This window comes from Acanthopagrus latus, chromosome 2, assembly GCF_904848185.1.
Source record: "Acanthopagrus latus isolate v.2019 chromosome 2, fAcaLat1.1, whole genome shotgun sequence".
Classification (NCBI taxonomy): domain Eukaryota; kingdom Metazoa; phylum Chordata; class Actinopteri; order Spariformes; family Sparidae; genus Acanthopagrus; species Acanthopagrus latus.
The window spans coordinates 14733723-14753716 of NC_051040.1; the positions used below are offsets into that span (position 1 = coordinate 14733723).

General features: G+C 43.4%; 1 protein-coding gene across 1 annotated transcript in view; it reads right to left on the minus strand.

The window, feature by feature from the left end:
* Positions 1 to 4167, minus strand: part of drd2a (dopamine receptor D2a) — a 46948-nt gene extending 42781 nt beyond the window's left edge. The window contains exon 1 of the mRNA XM_037087726.1: positions 3776 to 4167. The gene's annotated coding sequence lies outside the window, so the exon portion shown is untranslated. The remainder of the gene's footprint in view (positions 1 to 3775) is intronic.
* Between the last annotated feature and the right edge of the window lie 15827 nt (positions 4168 to 19994).

Below are 19994 nucleotides of genomic sequence, written 5' to 3' on the forward strand. Positions count from 1 at the left end.
CCATTTCTGCTGAGAACGTAAACCATTTATATTTCAATCTTAGCTTGCTTATGTTTCGGACGGAACAACGTGCAAAGGTCACTGAACTTCCCATGTTCAATCCATTCTTTTGTTTATCATGGTCCAAACAATGTTCCAACAGAGGCTTTTGTCCATTGCTGACACTAACACAACTGTGGGAAACACGTGCTGTTTGGTATCCTGGGTCTGCTGTATGAGCCGCTGGTGCACTCATTGAAAAGTGTCCCCTTCTGCCGAGGCCCCAGGTTCCCTTCTGTACTCGCTCACCTAAATGCACCTGTTTTTTTTTTTTTCATCTATATATCCTCACCTAGGAAATAAACGGAAATGTCTAAAAAAAAGTGAGAAGAAAAAAGGGGGCTTTTGTGGGTCGAAACCCTTCGTCCTACCAAGTTTCAAGGAGGTAGCCTTTTGCATAATCCTGCTGATAAACCAACAAAACAACAGACATGGGTGAAAATATAACCTACTTGGTTGAGGTCATCACTCTCGAAGTATCAAAGATCAAACTAAATATTTACCCTACACTTGGCGACAGTTTATCTTCCCCCAGAACTCTGCAATGCCCTGCTGCTGAACAAACTGAGACATTTCCATGTTTCCTTTTTCGTACATTGTGTACTTATCTGTAGCATCTTGCAGAAGTAATGCTTAAATATTTAAAGGATGTGGTTCTTCATTCTGACGATTTTGAGCCAACTTGCACCATCCCAGCCAAGCACGCATGGGATTTGTCACGCAAAGCTTTTCAGATGTGTCAGTAATCAAATTTGGGCACCAGAATACTATAATTTTTTGTGTTTTGTAGTGGGGTTTTCTTATGCACGTGCTGCTGTTTTTTGTTGACTCCATGTCATCTCTTGGCACCATTTGCTGACCAGCTACATGAAGGGATTTGGCTTTAAACCCTTTAATTACTGAGCTAATAATGAGCTTAATACACTTAAAGCCACCTTAAAGCAACATCCTGTAACTTTTTAACCATAATGTAATAATCTCACAGATTTTCTTTTAAGTCACTATCATCACACAATGCGGTAACACAATGGCGAAGGAGACTATGGCCCACTGATGAAAGCCCTTGAATTTGCTGCAACACCACACATGTACCCTGGGTGTGGATGGTAACTTTCTTGGAAAGGCCCACAGTTAGTGGCGTGTTCACCCAGCGGTTGTTGGTCGGCCAGAGAGAGTGGGTGATTCACATCATAATGACCAGAATAAGGTAGCCTAATGTTATGCTGTCCAATAAGAATGGACAAGTATGGATCACTAATCCCCAACTATCGTAACACTATGATTTCAAATCCTCCTCACTAGAGCGCACAATTAAGAGGCGTCTCCTCAGAATTGCCGAAGGGCAAGAGTTGTTGTTGTTGTTTGTGCTAAGTGGGGAGAGGAAATGAAAAGAAGTATGTTTGGTGCTCAGTGCACTAACATTACGACTCCATGTCCCGTTTATCATTGTCTGATCAAACCGGCTCAGTCAGGCGAACCCACGGCACTCGCTTCAATTTGTGGCAGCAGTGTTTCCTTTCCTGCGGGCTGCTGTTTCTCTCAGCAGCGCCGTTTTTATACACAGCATATGAGTACAAAGCTAAGTTGAGGACATGTGGTACAGAGATGTGTATCGGTGGTAATGGGAGATAAGTTTCCTCTGCAGGCTGGCACAGTTAGAGATTCATGTCAGAGCGAAGGCGGGAAACAGCGGCGGCTACATCGGTGAGCTGATACGCAACTGCTGCCTCAGGACAACACTGAGGGGACGCGCTGCCTTAAATTCATAAACAACGATGTCACCATCCATCACAATGTGTCGCTGTAGGCATCGTCCTATGCCAGTTCGGCCGACATCGCACAACCCTATGTACATAATGTTACTTTTATAGCAACCATTTTTTAATTCAGTAAATAGTAAGTGTTATAATCGCTGTCTCATAAGACATCATTCACATCCATGCGGTGTTGTTACGGAGGCGCAGCAAAGCTGCTGCCTGACAACTGGCTGACGTCACACAGGCGACACTGGATCTCTGAGAAGCGAGCTCCAAGAATACACCTGCAATTGCCGCTTCCAGAATTCTCAGAGATTGCCAATTCAAGAGAACAGCTTCAAAATAATTCTGATGCCCACCGCCATCACTTGTTAGGTAAAATCACAGCGTTACACACGTTTACTTCAACATACAACACAGAGCGTTGTTATGACATAATGAGTTTTGTTGGTAGTCAGCGCCTACATCACAACGACAGCGGTGCAGTGCTCAGAAAATGACAATTTCTACACAATGCTGCTTTAATGCAGATGTCCTCATGTAAGCCGACCACTCAGCCAGTTCTACGTGTGGCATGCTCTGAGTGTGGTCTGAGTCCTCGTCAGTGATATCTGGAGAAATTCATGCTGAGAAAAAGATCTGGTTTTAAACGGACTCCTGTCTGGATAGATAAGATTTAACGGAGCTGTCTGTGTCGAACAGCTGGACCTGATGAGCGCTGCATCAGGCAGCGAGGCTGTTTATTCTATGTCAGCGTGTGACAGATCCGAAACACGAAGGTGCATAATCCATATGGATGAACAAGACTGTCATCCTGGCAAATATCTCTGGAATAGCTGTCCATTTTACTCCAATTCAAATGGTTAATTTTGCACGTTATTCAAAATCTGACAGTGTCCTTTTTTTACTGATTGCAGCAATGTGGCGCCCAGGTGTTATGACATGGTTACGATGTCATAACATCCTGAATACAGGATGTTTTAGGTCAAGGGTTTGGTCATATATTTTTCTTTTCTTTTTTCTTTTCTTTCCTTTTTTTTGCAACAGCCTTTACACATTATTTGTTATTTTCCTTTTCCGCTTTCTTTCTTTCTTTTTTTTTTTTTTTTTTGGTCTTTTTCTGTCTGACCCTTTAAAAAGTGGCTTTAGCTTGAAATCAATATCAGCAACATCACCAGGACATCTGGACACGTTGTAAAATGCCAAACTTTATATATAAAACATTGCAGCCACATTAGACTATAAATCAAGGTCACTATAAACTCCCTGTGACAGTAAGTACCACAGATACACCCACACAGGTTTATCGGGAGAGCTGCAGATAAACCACCCCGTGTTCCCGCACTCCTCCTCATTTATAATGCCCGCTGTTGTGAACTTGTTACAGCTCTTGGTAGGACGCAGGACGGGGTGTGCAGGCAGAACAGCCTCCACCTGCCCTGCAGGCACTAATGACGAACCCGAGATCTGAAATTTAGCGGAAGGCTCGGGAATCAACCGCAGCTCACTTCGAGCGCTCCGCGGAGGAGAGCGAACGTTTGCTCCCAGTTTGTTTTACACCAAATGCCAAACCCGGATCAATACTGTCAACAGTAGACCTGTTATACAAATAAATCTTCCCTGTAATGCATAGGTGTGTGTGTGTGTGCACTCTAATCCACAGACGGACTCACGGTGCGTGTTTAGAAATGGATTAAACAACGCGCGCTATGCTGGAAGCGGAAAATAGTGTCTCCACAGCAAATTCACCTTGAAAGTTAATATCTGAGGAATCACAGCCAATAAATCACGTTGTATCAACACGGATCCTCCTATTAGCGAGGCTGGAGTGGACCACTGACCTCAGCTGGATAGAGATTACTTTACAATAAACCTCAGGGGAAATATTTCGAGCTGCACACAGATTGATGATACAGATCATGTTGTTGTTTTTTGACGAGTTTGGCACATCACACAGAGAGACGGGGAGGTGTTCTTACCTTCACGCCATAAGTTTGAGTGAATCTTGGTTTTTCCAGGCGCCGGCTGTTAAATCCAAGAGCGTCCACAGTTAGCTCCCACTGTATCCTTCATTTGCGCTGCACATTGTATACTCTGTAAATTAACCGAGGAGTCGCTGCAGCGGCTCGGGTGCGAGGCATCGGTACGGGGAGGGAGGGGGGGACGCACTGGTGAGAGCCAAAAAATAAAAAAACTTCAAATTAAAAATAATCAAACAGCTTTGAATCAGCGAGTGTTCTCCGGTTGTTACGAGGAGTGGTTTTCTTCAGAGAAGTGAGGGTTGAAACTGCGCGGCGTCCTTGTGGTGTCCAGGAGCTTTACGCACGGAGTTACCTTCGCTACTGACGGAGGCAGGAGCCGAGGCGACTGTGAAGAACTGTGGAAAATCAAGGCGGGGTTACATCTGTTTAAATCCCGGCAGGGACGTATGTCTCATTTACTGTCACCGGCTTAGGTGGAGCGTTTTACCTTTTTTGGCTCACATATTTTTGCGCCACGGGCTGCGCTTTTTGGTGAAGAGAAAGTCATGTGTAAAGAAGAAGAAATAGGAAGAAGAAGAATAAAAAGAAAGAAAGAAAGAGAGAAAGAAAGAAAGAAAGGTACAAATGTGGATGAATATTTGTTTATTTTTATTTTCTTTTTTCGTCTTATGGTGTTGTGCTGCAATACAGACAGTTTGGTAATGACTGGGAACACGCTCTCGGCAATCGTAATGTGGGAAATTAAAGAAGCAGGTAGACTGTAGTGGACTCACATTATGAAGTCTCTGTCACCACCCCCCCTCTCTCTTCCCCTTCCCTGTCTCTGTCTTTCTCTTTCTTAAGAGGGCAATCATCATAATCATAGTTGTAACTCCATTAATAATCCCTGCCATGATTGTGCTGCCTTTCCTCCGTGCCACGTAATCAGAAATCCGTTCACACGTGGGATGCTTTGTGATTGCAGCTAACTGGCCTGGAGGAACAGCATTTTGTGCCCTGAGCATGAAGACACATTGCGCAGTGATCTCCCCCTCACATCACTGTGATTGATTCCTATGTGTAGACCCGACACAGGTCCGCCTGTACAAACCAGGAGACGCCGGTTGATTACTGACTTAACAGTGGCGCACCAGGACCGACCTCTGACCTCGCTGCCTTGAAGAAAGGCGGTCCGAGCGTAAGTGTGATTGCTCTCCCACACCCAACGTGTTAATGGAGGGAGTTAAGTATTTACCAGGCGGAGACTGTTCTCTGTATGAAGCGTGTCAGAAATAGCACAAGAGTTTTCTCAAGTGGAGAAGAGATTTACAGATTATCACGTGTTGGAGCAAAAATGGGGTTTTTTGTTGTTGTTGTTGTTGGTGTGTGTGTGTGTGTGTGTGTGCAGTGGTGACTGTAGTTACTGTAGTGTTTAAACACTAATCCCAAAAAGTTCATATAATTATTTTAAGGACCTCACTTCCTGCCAACCACTTCTGTATGAGAGTGATGAGCGACTGTTGATGTCCATCGGTTTTGCAGTGCATTGCTGTGCTGCTACACAAATGTGAGACTTGGCACAATGTGGCTAACGGTACACAGCAATTTATACCAGTTCCATTGGGCTTTTAACCATTTTTATTCGAGTTTGGAATAAAATTAGTGATCAAAGGCTGCACATTAGGAAACAAAATTGCCTGAGGGAATACTGGAATCGGTGCCAGAAGCACCCGTAAGAAGAAGAAAAAAGGACTTGGTAAAGTAAGTGCATTCTCAAGTACTTCAATTAAGAAGGTACTTTATTTGTATTGAGGTTCTCCCAAGTTGGTTTATGTAGTTATAGATGACTTTGTTAATATTTGACACAGGATAATCTAATGAAATGTGATTCATGTCGAATCGCCCATACTGTATATGCATATTCTGTCTCTCTATTAGTGTCTCCTAGGTTTCCAAACACGATAAAAAAGTGATCACGCAAACTTTTCACAATAAATGCTTTTACATGACTAGATTTTTAATGCTTTTACCTCTCTGCTTTTACATAAACCTTTAGAATGCAGGACCGCTACTTGGAATCAAGTATCAACTATGCGATCTTGCTGCTTTATGTAAGAAAAGGATTTGAATACTTCCCACTCAGGTCCAGTTTTTTGTATATTTAAGCCTTTCCTGGTGGAAGTTAGCGCAGTTGTTGATGATAGACATTTCTGATCAATCTCAAACAACTGTTCAAAGAAAAGCTTTGAGAATTGTATCTTATTCATACAGGATCTCCATCTAAAAAACTGCAGGAAAACTTGTCCAGGCATTCAGTTTCAGCACTCTGCACTTTTGTAATGGCGGTCTTCACAGGGCTTCATGAAAAATCAATCAGACAGCTGCAGCTCGTCCAGAGCGCTTGCTGCAGGAGTCCTCGCCAACAACAAGAAAGTGGAGCACTTTACAGCACTCCTGTAATCGCTGAACTGGCATCCTGTGTGTCAAAGGATAGATTTTAAGGTTTACCTTTCTAAAGCACAAGATGGTCCCGGGCCCCAAATACATCACGGCAGTACTTGTACGTTACAAAGCATCCTTACCCCTCCGGTCATCCGGAACGGGTTTACTCGGTGTTCCCAGGATCAAAACCAAGCAAGGTGAGGCGGCTTCTAGTTTCTACGCTCCCCAGCTGTGAAACAAGCTTCCTGAATACCTGAGGTCCGCTTAAGCTTTCATCTAATTTAAATAAAAGCTTAAAGCATCTCTGTTTACTGCGGCTCCCCAGCACTTAGATTCACACGTTATATTTAACCTGTTACTTCCCATTTGCTTTGCTTTTGTCCTGAAAGCTCAATTCCCGCGCTGTAATCATTCAGCAGTATCGCCACTAGAGAAGACGAACAGTGTATAGTGCATTTTCCCCTACTGCAAACACTCTCAAACCCCTTAATATCACCTGGTGTTATTTCTGTATTGGCTTCGAATTGAAATCCAGCTGGATGCAACAAGTGTGGAGATGTTTCCGCCCCAGGCTTCCAAAAGTCATTCTGGGAAACAAGTAATTGAAAGTGAGCAACACAGACCGAGGGAACATTAAAAAAAAAAAAAAAAAAAAGCAACAGGCTGAAAAAGGCCCCGAATCCCCACAATGGCTGAAATATCACAGATTAGTGATAGAACCTGAGTGTGAGATATTCCTCTGCCCACGGAGGAATGGCTTTTCCCACTTTGGTCCTCTTGCTATAAGTGCATCTGTACTTATAGCAGGGAGCCAAAATCGCAGCTTAGACTTTCTCACTCATTCACACGTACACACCCTCAGATGCATACGCCCATACAGTACACACACACATGCTCACAGTCCCCATGGCTTGTTGTGGGAGGCACAAACACATCTAACTGCCGACTGCCATAAGGCAACTTTGCAACCTGGTGCTGTCTGATATGGCCTCTATTAACGTGAGTTGATGAGTGGATGTTGGCAGAATGCTAAATAAATCACAGCAACTTAGCAGACAGTGCTCAGTTCATGCTACTCCACTCGCTGCCTTCACCCTTGTGTCATGCTAATGAAGCGTTCCACAGCCCACCGAGGATTTCCGTCACCAGAGAGATCCACAATGTTGCGTACAGACTTAATGTCAGAGGGGAAAGGGGTAATTGGCATTCACATTGAACAGGACTCAGAGAGACAGCTTGCGGATTCCAACCGCAGGGGCTCCTCTCTCAGCCCGGCCAAGGCACGGAGCCACCACCAGTGAGCGGATGCCGACTTGGGGTGAGCCAGGGAAAAGGCACAGACCTGGCAACAAGGAGGGATGCGACTGTAACACACAAGGCTCTCACTCCACATATATATTTTTGCATACAAAAACACAAGAAGAGCTTGTAAATCACAATGCTTTGCTATGCATTGAAACTACTCATCTCGATTGACAGAAAATGTAACTGCTTACCTCTTAAATCATGTGTTTTACGCAGATGCCGCATATTTCGTGCATCGAGTTTCTCAGATGCGTCACTTTGCGAGTTTCCTTCGAATTATTTAAATGTATTTCTAATGATTTGGAGTTTCGGAGTGTCTTTTCACAAACCACTCTATCACTTGAAGATGAAAATGATGAGCAGATCAAGCTGTTGTGAAAATAACAGACCTGTACAACATGTTTGAGATTCGGCTCCAGCTTGAGCAGTTACAACAGTAACATGCTGCTTTTATATGAATTCATGAGTAATAATAATCTAATTAATACACATTTTCCTGATTACATTTTGACTGAATGGTCCAGTGTGCAGGATTTTGTGACATCTAGCAGCAAGGTTGCAGATTGCAACCTGCTGAACACTCCTCCTCGTCTCATGCTCCCCTACTGTGGCCCCTAAAACTGTGCAAAACACAAAGAGCGCTCTTAAAGGCCAGTGTTGATTTTGTCCTTTTTGGGCTACTGTAGAAACATGGCAGTGCAACATGGTGGACTCCATTAAGGAAGACCGCCTTTCACAAATCCAAAGGCTCATTTTAAGGTAACAAAAACTCAACAAGGAGTAATAATTTCAGGTGATTATAAGCGAATAAAAACATAATTGCTCCTCCAAGATGATTTTATTTTCAGCTTTGTCTGTTTATCTATTTGTTTGTGTCTTGGAATCCACAAAATCTACAGAACGGATTTGCCCAAAACTTGGATGGAAGATGCGTCTCGGCCCAGAATAGACCACACTGACTTTTAGTCCGATTCCCCAGAAAAGTTTCTCACTTTGTTGTACTTTGTTAGAGAAGTTGTTTTTCAAAATGTTCTTAAATCTCTCTGGGAATAATGAGTGGATTTTGACAAAAAAACAGATGCAAGTAGTTGATGCAGATCCAAATCTGGATCAAGCAGATCTACATTATTATTATTATTTATTTTTTATGTTGGATTAGGCTTGATTGAATTAAAGGGGGGGCTTTGCGGAGGTATGCACTCTACCGAGTACCATTCTAGTTATGAACGTTTTATTCCATTTCTGCTCATAGATTCTCCCTAAATCCTACACAACATTCCCAGTGCAGGACTTTTACGCGTAACAGAGTCGTTTTACTCACTGTTACTTGTACTGAGCCACTGAGTAAGATCCTGAGAGTGAATCTTACTTTATGCATTAGTAGTCATCACTTTTACGTTGACCTCATCCTATAATTGATTGATGATATTACGACTGGTTAGCTCTAAATTGGTGAATGTGCGACATCGTGTTCTTGACACTGAGGCTCATTCTCACGCTGGCACTCACACTATAACCTGACACTCTGTGTCGATTGAGACAGAGAGACAAAGAGGCAGAGAGTTTGGGCATGACTGTCAGTTTTGGAAGATGACGGTGACAGGAGAGCAGGTACCACAGAGGTGAGAGATGAGGAGGAGCGTGAGATGAAGACAAGATACGGGTATCCAGAAATGAGACATTCATACATAGCAGCGCTCCTCCCTCCAGCGAGAGTAGGGCACTGGAAATATTCTATGCTTTTTATTTTAAGTGTATATAAAGAAAGATAAAATAAAACAAGCCAAGGCAGAAAATGAGTTGATCACACAGATAAGAGTCATCAGCTAGTATAGCTGCTTCCTTTGTACTATCGACATCATTGCTCAGAAACTTTCTAAAACACATTAGGGAGCCACTCTGCTGCACCGGGTAAAATATTTCCTCACTACCATAACATGAGCACTGTACTTTATTTTGAGCTTGTCTAGTGCAGCAAATTTGTATTGATACTTAGCGTATAATGGTCCCCAACTGAAGCACAGCAAAAAAAACAAAAAAACAACAAAAAAAAATTTGCTAGTAAACTATGTTGCCATTTTAGCCCCACCAGCGCAAAGGCACTTTAGGGATGACAGTGCAAACTGGGCAGTCCGCCATTTTGGTGGACGACTCCCCAATGCAGCTTGAGCTGAGAGTTTAGTCAGGAAGGATTTTCTTAAGCATTATTAGTCCATTTATCCATCCTGCCATTCTCTCCTCTTGCACATGTTGACGGCTGCTTCATGGGAAACTATTTCACTGAATGATTCTGAACTGTGTGTGTGTGTGATCCTCTGATTTGACGTTAATTAACATGATATACTAACTGATCCTGTCGGCAGGTCAGGGGATCCGTTGATCCCTGAGCGCACCTGAACATGTTAATGGAGAGATACACACATCTTTTTTTTTTTTTTTTTTTGCTGCCGTCGGGATTGCTGCAGGTAATGTCATTAATATTTTCCTCATTGAGGACGTATTTCACCCACCTGCATCGATCAAAGCATCTGGCCCTTAGAGAGAATGGGGGGTGGCACTCAGATTGATTTATTTATGTTATGCCCAAAAGACACAATAAGAGTCTATATACAGCCCCTTCACGTCGTGTGCTTTACTTTGCACCCTGATTATCCTCTGTTGAACTAGCTTAAGGCTAGTCACACTTGATAAACGGTAGCCTTGAATGCACTTGCGCCATGGACGTTAGACCATGTGTCATATGGTCTGTCAGCTGTTTTCACATGTATCCTATATGACAACATCACACCTATATTGTTAGCCCATCACATTGCAGCTATCGCCTTAAATATGATTCTCTCTCTGCCTTTTACACATCAGTGCAGCTGTTATGTGAACCTTCCCCCTCCCCAAGTAAAACCTCACAGCGCCTTCAGCATGGCTGTAGACTCTTAGTCCTGTTTAAAAATTTAACCACATATTTGTTTTCTATTTTTAAAGAGTATGTCTTCTGTGGGAGCTAATGGGCTTTGGTTTCAGTGCTACAGGCAGGGCAGGGACGTTTTAAACTTCTGAGAGGCTGACTAACAGATAGCAGGGTTTGGTCTTGTGTCAATTATATGATTTAAAACAGCGGTTAAACTAAGCAAGCTGCTCCCTTTGCACATTTAATCTTTTCGGTTCAGTGCTGAATATCCTACCTTTATTAATCTCCATAAGTAGAAGCCGCTTTTCCTGGAAAAACAAAAAAAAACACAAATAAACCGTTGTTTTAAGAGAGAGTTACAAAGAGAAAATACACTATAAAATAAACTATAAAATGACAGTCACTTTAATGGACTTCAAGCCTCAACCCCAGTGTGGCATGAGAGAAAAAACAAATAAAGAGAAATGAGGGTAAATGAGAAAAATTATATTGACATGTAAAACGGTGACGGTAAAGTGGATTATGATTCAAACAAATCTAAATTAATTAAAAGGAATTTTGAAGCAGTACGGGGGGTGGACCGCCTGAAGAGCTGCTGGACTTTTTCCTTCCTTTAACAGATACTGATTTAACGCTTGTGCTCAGGAAGGGTAATTATGCATGTCAGAGGATAATATGGAGGAAAGATGTTTCCACTGTCAACACAGGGAAGAAAGTGCTTTCCGCAGGCAGGATTTATGTTTATTTCATAAGCCTGTTTAATTGTATGGTTTCCATCCAGCACAACGTGTGATTGAACTCATTACAGAGGAGTGGAGCTCTTCAGCGGTTATGGCAACTTTCCATCTGGTTTCATTGTTACCGATGCTACAGCTCGGCAGGTAAGAGGAACGAGACGAAGTGATGCCCTGGATGAAACACAAACGCAGCAGTAAGATAAATAATTGATGCTTGATGGTTTTGAAAAACGGTACTGGCCCCTGGTTCCATCACTTCCTGATGGCCAAGCTGTGAATCTTTGTCGGCGTACAGAGTCGCATGGAAATTGCAGAATGGAGCAGAAAACACTTTTTCATGAGCACTTCAAGGTCGCTCATTTGTGGAGCCAAGTGAGCAGCATGTGGACATTACTGTGAGGGCTGCGCGCTCCATCATACTATCCGCATGCCGCCTCTGCTTTCACAAAACAAACCTGTTAGCCTTACGGCAGGCCATGGCTGAGTACAGAAAATGTTTGCCTGCAATGACTGTGTTGAGATGCTTTCATGCGTCCTGTTGTTGCCTCTCTCCGGAACTGATTGCGGACTGATTTAAAATTGAAGAGCCTTTTCCCTCTGTGACTTTGGAGTGATTACGCACAACCCCAGAGGCCAAATGGAAACGTGGGAAAACGTAGCTGTTTACATTTTGATTGAATCCAGAGCAAATTCATATTTTTACCTTTGTTTGTGCTCGCCTGTGGTGAATTTTAATTTCAGGTTTCGGTCAAATGCAGCGCTCCACATTTCTATGTAATTCTTTGTTTCCCACAGCGTGACTTTCTTTCTTTAAATGATTGGACATGGATGGTTTCTATTTCGATGGATAAATAGATCATAGAGAACGTATTGAGCCACATTGCATCGCTGTAATACTGCTATGCGTATTAAAGTATCACATTGTCAATTTACATTAATAAAAACAAGACTGGTTTATTGTAGGAACACAACATATTACTGTGGTCTTCATCTTCATCACTGTAGAATAATTACAGTACACTTTTGTGAATTTACTGCAATGCCAGTAATTTACTGTAAAATTACAGTATACATTTTTACTTAATAGAACCAGTAATAAGAATAAACAACATAGCAGCCTCTTGACTTGTGATAGGGAAGATTTAATCATCGCTGAATGTCAAGATAGAGCGCGCAGCCTCTTCTGCAGATAAACAGCATATAAAGAGACAACCATTTAAAGACGGCAGAGCATAAACAATCCAACCTCGAACACCATATTGTTGTTAATGGCAGTGGTGCTGTGCCACGTGACTGACTTTTATTGGCTTTATTGCGCTGCAGATTGAAGCGTTGCCTTTCTTCACAGGCTTCACTTGTGGTTTAATCAGCTCTGCATGGGCCCAATCCAATACCACAGAGAGACACATCCCATATTATATTGAAGGACTTTCGGTTTTTCTTCCCTGTCTTAGCTGTGTCATTATGAGCTTATTATACGTGACTGAGGGTGAGGAGATCGCTTCACATGCACAAACATATGCAAACAATATAGACTATATAGATATGTCTGCCTGCTTTGAATATTAGAGGGGGGGAAATCAGAATTTTATCTTTAACAATGCATGGACATCTCACATAATCAAGTGTCATATGGAAATGACACTCACAACTCAATCTCACAACTGCAATAGCTTTTGAACATAGACAACTGGATAGTTTGAAGGCATCCAGTGTACTGGGCGAAAAAAGAACGCCTCTTAACACGCCGATTCTTGGAGATATTAAGTAACTTTGTGTCTTCTATTACAACGTCGACGTCAAATGTGTTATTATCAGGGAAAGTGCTACTCCACAAATTAAAAACATTTTTTTAAAAAGACTAAAGGGACACCGCCGGTCTGGCCAAACTCCAATGAGTTAAGGTTATAATAAAAAAAAACAAAAAAAACAAAAAAAAACAATGGGCACGTGCCCATCTGTGAAAACCCTGCATCCTCTTGCGGATAAATATCTCTCGTACCGGCACTGCTTCCAACATCATAGTGACAACAAGAGCCCACAAGGCTTTCTCATACATTAAAACAAACATTATATAATGCATTAACTAGTGAGCTCTCCAGGTGCTGCTAGGCAGATTATGTTATCTATGATATGCTAGCTGTTTCCCGTCTCCATGCTAAACCAAGCAAAGACAAGCAAAAGCTCCTGGATCCAGCTCAATGTAAAAATACCAGGTGTGAGAGCGCTCAATCTTGTCATCTGGGCTTTCATTGAATGAAAGTTTGTGTTGCAAGGAGGAGAACACGCATATTGAACGACTTTAACAAGTAGTACAGTAACAAGTTTTTTTACACGCACACACGGCACAAGCTCGACCACCTTGACCTTGTTAATAGTCAGCGTAGGCTTGTGTTTGCGCCTTTTCATCCTCCGTTCTACCGCTACGGCTGCTGCCGCTTCTGCCGCTACCCACACACACAGAGAGCCACATTCACACGGCACCTGCGGTCTCACCTTCCCGCCGAGATCGGCTGATGGGAGAACAACCAACCGATTGAAGTTGTGGCGTCTGTCCACTTATCTTTAACCACGCTCTCCCGCCTGTGATGTACTCTGCAATCCAAAAGAGGATTGTGTGGGACAGAGGAGAAAACAGGTGAAGCGAGAGGGCGCAGGAAAAGTTTGGAAGGGGTGAATGTTTTTGAAATTCTGTTCATCTTTTTTATCTGAGGTTCATTGCATCACTTGCGCATTTCGCAAATGTCAAGTGAAAGCTGAGTATTCAGGAAAGACAGCTGCATCGCTTAAAAAACCTCAGTGCCATGCAATGCCATGTCTGTCGCTGAGGTCTCTTGGAGGATAATGCACAAGGGGGAAAATGGCTGACTTTAGGTGGGTATCATCCAGATTGCAGCTATCTACGTGTGTGTGTGTCTTCATTTTTCTGTTTTGGTTCTGTCGCTTGTGGAGAGTGCACACATAATATGCTTTCCTGAAGTTTTCCTGAATATCTAATCTTTAGTTTTTTATTAATTCATTTATTTATTTTTTTTTTACCCCAGTGGTTTGCTGCTTGCAACCTCTCTCTATCTCCATGCCCATACCCAGACTGACTCATTATTTTCAACCTCTGGCTGAACAAGCCTCATTTTCTTTTTTCGGGGAAAATGCTGCAACAGCCTTTGATGCACTTCAACATACAATCCTGACAAGAGTGATTTAGCTGCAAAGCCTCAAACTAAAAAGCTTGTTAATTCTCCTGAATTTCCCTGCTTCCAGCTGTGGCCTTTCTTATTGGCTTGCGTGGGCACACAATTTTTCAGCACATCACACCGGTAAATCCTGTTTCATTTGATGAGCCATCACCCTCGCTGGTAAATTAGACAGCAGAATTCAAAGGAAGCAATATTTCTTCTGTTCAGCATGAGGAATTACTTCTGTTGTAGCTGGCTTCCTCAAAAACAAAGTTAAGAGAGTCAGCTCATATGCTTGCCATTGCTTGATGAAGTGGGCAAAGTTTGGATCCAGGCTTTTTTTTTCCAGTTTTCAGGAAAACTTTGGTCCATTAGAGAACGGAAGGAAACAAACGAACAAACAGAAAAGTAATGAAGGAGGAGGACATGAAAAAAGAGACAGGCGGATGGATGAGGAACTGACGGGGTGGAAAGACTGGCGGATGGACAGACAAACAGAGAAACCCGGGTAATGATGGCGGCAGGAGTTGAAGTGGCCTCAGTAGCAGGAGGATAAGAATCTTTATTTAAAAAAAAGCCAACTCTTGACTATAATTGGGAGTCAGTGAGTGCCAAGAAGTGAGCCCATGATTTGATCATTAGCCGAAGTGCAGCGGTTTCCTCCTGCGTGAGAGAGGGGGGAGAGAAGGAGAAAGGATAGAGCAGAGCGGGCGAGACGAGTGCGCCCCGCAGGGACGACTCTTTTTACTTACCAAAGTGCAAAATCACAAGTGCCTGGATGAAGACATGAGGAAGGAAGCAAGGAAGGTAACGGTCAGACTTGACAGAGGTGGGAAATGCCCGAGAATAATCTCATCCAGGACACACACTGACACTTCGTCCACTGAGCTGTGAGGAGTAAAGGCAGAGAGCCACTTTCATTCATCTCTGTCAGGAAGAGCTGTGGGGAGCATCTGGTGCTGCCTGCGCTGGATTTTGCGGCAACATGAGAAATAAATGGGGCCATCGGCGCACTGTTGCTACCTGGCCTCAGTTTGGTGAGAGCAGTGGCTGGATGCTATTTGAGAGATGGATGCCTGAGTGCAGATCAAAGGGACGAGCTTTCTAAGCGCGCCAACTTCATTTGTCGGATGAGTAGTACCGGCATTAACACCACAACAAAAGACTGAAACCGCTGCCAATCACATTGAATTTCTCCGTACCGCTTATTGCATTAAGTGCCTTTTTCTCCTCGGAAAAATCGACATGCAGCACGGCACACTCAGGCAGACATCTGAAACAGAGTAATTACTGGCTGGAAATGTGCGTATTACAGGTTGGCCTTGGGTCCTGACAGCGAAGTGGTAGGTCTGGTAGTGGATTAGGAAAAAGGTGCTGTAGCTGCCAATATACATTAAACATTAAGACATCTGCTGGGAGTTTCTCCTGTTCTAACCACTGCTACGTGCAGTTTTGGCCATTTTTTTCATTAATAAGCAGTGTAACATTATAGTTACTAAGCCTGCAACACTTGTACTTTGTCTGCAGTGAGTGGACAGTGCTGAAAAAGCTTAGCACAGTGGCCGAGCTGTGGAACCTTTGCTCGTGTTACGTCCTGGTAAGCTTTCATTTAGTAATCACTTTGGTTTGTTTGGTTATGGACACTTCGATGTCATTTAAAAGCATCCTGGAAAGAGCGAGGCTGAGTAATCAGATTCATTTTTCAATGATTTGACAGGAGATTGTTATACATGACTGAAGGTGAGGAGATCCTTTCACATGCATGAACATGTACAAGGATGTCTGCGTGCTTTGAATATTAGGGGGGAAAACCAGAGTTTGACATATAGGATGCAGTCACAAGTGACCAGAATCCGATACCATACCATACTGGTACCATTTATCTCCCTGGTGACTGGGTTTGGTTGTAGATCAGATAAGCAAATCTGAATTTAGAATTTTTTTTTTTGAATGGGACCTCAATATTAACCACGGGAATTCACTCACCCAGCCCAATCGTCTTGCCGCAAGCATCTTGTGGAGAGGCGCTGGAAGATTTAATCAAAAAAGCCCTTGACATGCAAAAATCCTGAATTAAATCCGTTTCACTGAAGCCATTCCAGTCACGACTCCAACCACTCCTTGCTCCAAATCTGCATCCACACAACGTAGCAGCCATTGCTCCACAGAAAAGTCATAATTAAAAATTTGGCTCGCTCTCTCTCCTCACCCTCGTTATCATTTCACCAAAGTGCTGACTTCAGTGGCCTGCAAGTTTACTTGCATCAGTATTATTTCTCTTCTGTGCATGTAGGTCGGTTCACAACCATGATCTGCTCACACTAAGATCTGATAATAGCCACATTTAAAAACCAAACTGAGCACCAAGGTTTGCAGTGCGAATGCAGCATGATGTGTATCGAGCGACTGATTATGATTGTTCAGTAACTCATCCAGTGAAGATGTGACGCTCCAACACAACAGCCCGGTTCTTGTAATTCTTTTGCTTAATGCATTGCCTGTCTATCTCCCTCACAAAGGTGCTCTGCCCTTTAAAGCTGAGCAGGGCCACAGACAGTCAGATCTTGCCGTCTGACCGCAGTGCCCTTTTCTAATTAGTTAAAAGTGAATCCCCCACTTCAGCTAAATATTTTATTTGGTGGTGAAGGTCACGGCAGACCTCCGTATGGGCTGTCATTTGAGAAAAAAAATGTTTTAATTTATGCCTGCAATTATCAAAGTCAGGCGGTGTGACCAAACCAGGCTTCAGTTTGTGTTCCTCATGGGAAAATAATGAGGAGAAAGGCCCTGGAGCGCAGACCTCTGCGGATGTGTCAGCAAACAACAAACGCATGAGGGACGGAGAAATGAACCGTGTCAAAAACACGGTCAGTCATAGACACTTCACACAGCATGTTCCACCAGCGCTGCATGGAGTGTAACTGAAGTATGCGCGGGTCGAGTCAAAGGCCACGCATTGATTTCCATGACAGTTTAATGGCTGCGCACACCAGTTAGACTTACCTGCTTACATTACAACATCGCCCTGTTGTCAGGCCTCGCTCCCTTCGTGTGCGGGCTGCGGACTACTGGACTTTTTACTGCCGCCTCTCCACATCTGCATTTTTAGGATTTATTCATCATCCCCGGAACAACTGAGAAGCTGTGATCTGTATTTACATAAGGAGTCTGGACCAGGCAAGAAGTCTCCTTGCCCAGGGTGTGTTGGTGTTCCCGAGTGCTGTCTCTTCTGACTCCCCACATGCATCCTCGGGCGACCTATGTACTGCTTGTATTCTTCCGTGGAGCCTGTCAACTTCAAAACTGTCATGCCTCTCTCTCTCTCTCTCTCTCTCTCTCTCTCTCTCTCTCTCTCACTTTTCATCTGTCTTTTCTTTCTTTTGATCCGTCTTTCCCCTATCTCGCTTTCGTCATGTGGTACCTACACTGTCAATGTTTTGGTTACCGCCTCGCCCTCTCTCCATATTTGAGTGTATCATCATCATTTCCTGTCAAAAGTTTAATGTTGCACCGGAATTGGGAGAAGTCAGAGCAGGAGCCCATCAAGAGCTGTTCGTCTTATCATCTGCTTGTGTCAGAAAATTTGTTTTCAACATATACCTGTGTGTGTGTGCGTGTGTGTGTCTGCAGCTCGTGTGTTAAGGAGTCTTTAGTGCCCCTTTTTGATTGGAGCATAATAGCGTTCACAACCGCAGCTCAGCTGCCGCCCGTGAGAGTGCTGTGAGGCAACAGAGGGTGGGCAAAGGATTTCAAAAAGTGGAATCAAAGAGATAGGAGGAGAGGAAAAAAGAAAGAGATAAGAAGATGGGATGGGCAGGGGGCCAACAGAGGCATGAAAAAAAGACACACATATGCATATGGAGGCTGGGGGGAGGTCATGAATAATATGAAATGACACCATAGAGGAAAGATCTGAAGTACCCTGCTGTCTTAGAGCTACGGGGAGAAAGTGCTTGAAAAAAAAAAAAAAGAAGATATTGCTTGGTATTTAAAGATGCATTTTTATTCAGTTGTAACCAAGAAACCGTGACCCCTCCGAGGGGGGTTTCATACCGTACGCGTCACGGCGCCAAACACCATTGCTTATTTGTGTAAACAACTTTTGTGTTCTGTAATTTTTGTAGCAGGTTTAATGAGTGGATCTGGGCGAGCAGTGCCTTTGAAATATTTAGTGATGTAATCTTTAAAGGGAGATGTAAAGTGCAAAGCGCAGCACCCTCACGGGTCCGCGGGGCGCCAAAGGACTCGGAGCGTTTGTGGCGTTGCCTGCTCTCTCTGCGCCTCTGTGATAGGGCCATTTGATTGGCATGTGTGTCTGAGGGCGCGTATGTACGCCTTATGTGTGTGTACGCTGGTCTGCATCTGCTGGAATGACTGGTGACAGAGGTCCTCTCTACTTAATGTGTTATTGACTGTCACTCAGCGGGACCTTCACAACCATCAGAATCAATTAATGTGTCTCCGCCTGGGTTGATTTCAAGGGCAGCCTACTGTAATACACTCGCAATGTCTACTATGGTGACTGACCGCCGTGGAAATAAAAGAAACACCCAGGCGGAGCAACAAATAAATACTGCTGAGGAAACCTTTCAACATCTTCTACGAAAAACCTGTTTCAGATGGGACAGACCGAGAGAAATGAAAGTGATCCAGCTCACATTCTGAAACTTCAGGATCTTTGAAGCACATTAAATCATCTGCGTACCCTCGAGGTATCTACCTTCCATAATCACCATTCATTAGTGCTCCCAAAACATGCGGCACAGCATAGTTCTCCAGCTAATGAGTTCAAATTCTGTGGAGGTGCTGGTTAAATTTGAAGTCACATTCAATTAGATTGAACGTTGTCATGTTAGTGATATCGCTCTCTCGAATACCGCTTTCTCTCTCTCGAAGAAAAATTATTCAAAATATCTGAGCGTGTGGGCCTGATGATAAAGGACTTTGAGGAAGTTTCAGTAAAGAGCTGTGCTGAGTGAGCTTATTTGAAAAGTTTGCTTTTACATGAACTTACGACTCAGATAGTGGCCAAGTGAAAACAATGAATTCACTTTAAATGGTCATTTACTTAAAGGAAAACTTCGGTCAATTTAAACATGCAGCTTCATTGCTCAAGCTACCCTTGACTTGCCAGTGCCAAAGACGCGAACACGTTTGGTACAACCCTTACGTGGCTCCGTGAACGGAGAGTTAGCATTGACAGCTAACAGCATAGGGTCAGAACTTCACACTGTGTTTTGAGCATCTTAACATGCTTCAAATCCCACCCCAAAAGTTATGCAACATCAGCAGACACCTTACAGCACAGCACTGTAACGTGTATGACTCAAAATGAATAAAAAAGTAGTTAAAACAGTGTGTTTGTGCAAGGAGCTACATACCTGTTTGTTGACATCCATGTCTTCCGGTAGCCAGACCAAACTAGTATATCCATCGAGCCTGCACTTAACAGGCTTAACAGGCTATTGTAAGGCTCATGGCTCATGACAGGCTGTAACATGGACATGTACATTATGAACAGGAAAACAAAAATGCTGGAATACGTTTCTGTCTGCAAAATTCAAGTTTCCATCTCTGCCAATGAGGGAGTAAGTGCAGGCTCGATGGATATAAACACAGTGTAAAGTTCTGACCCTATGCTGTTAGCTGTCAATGCTAACTCTCCATTCATG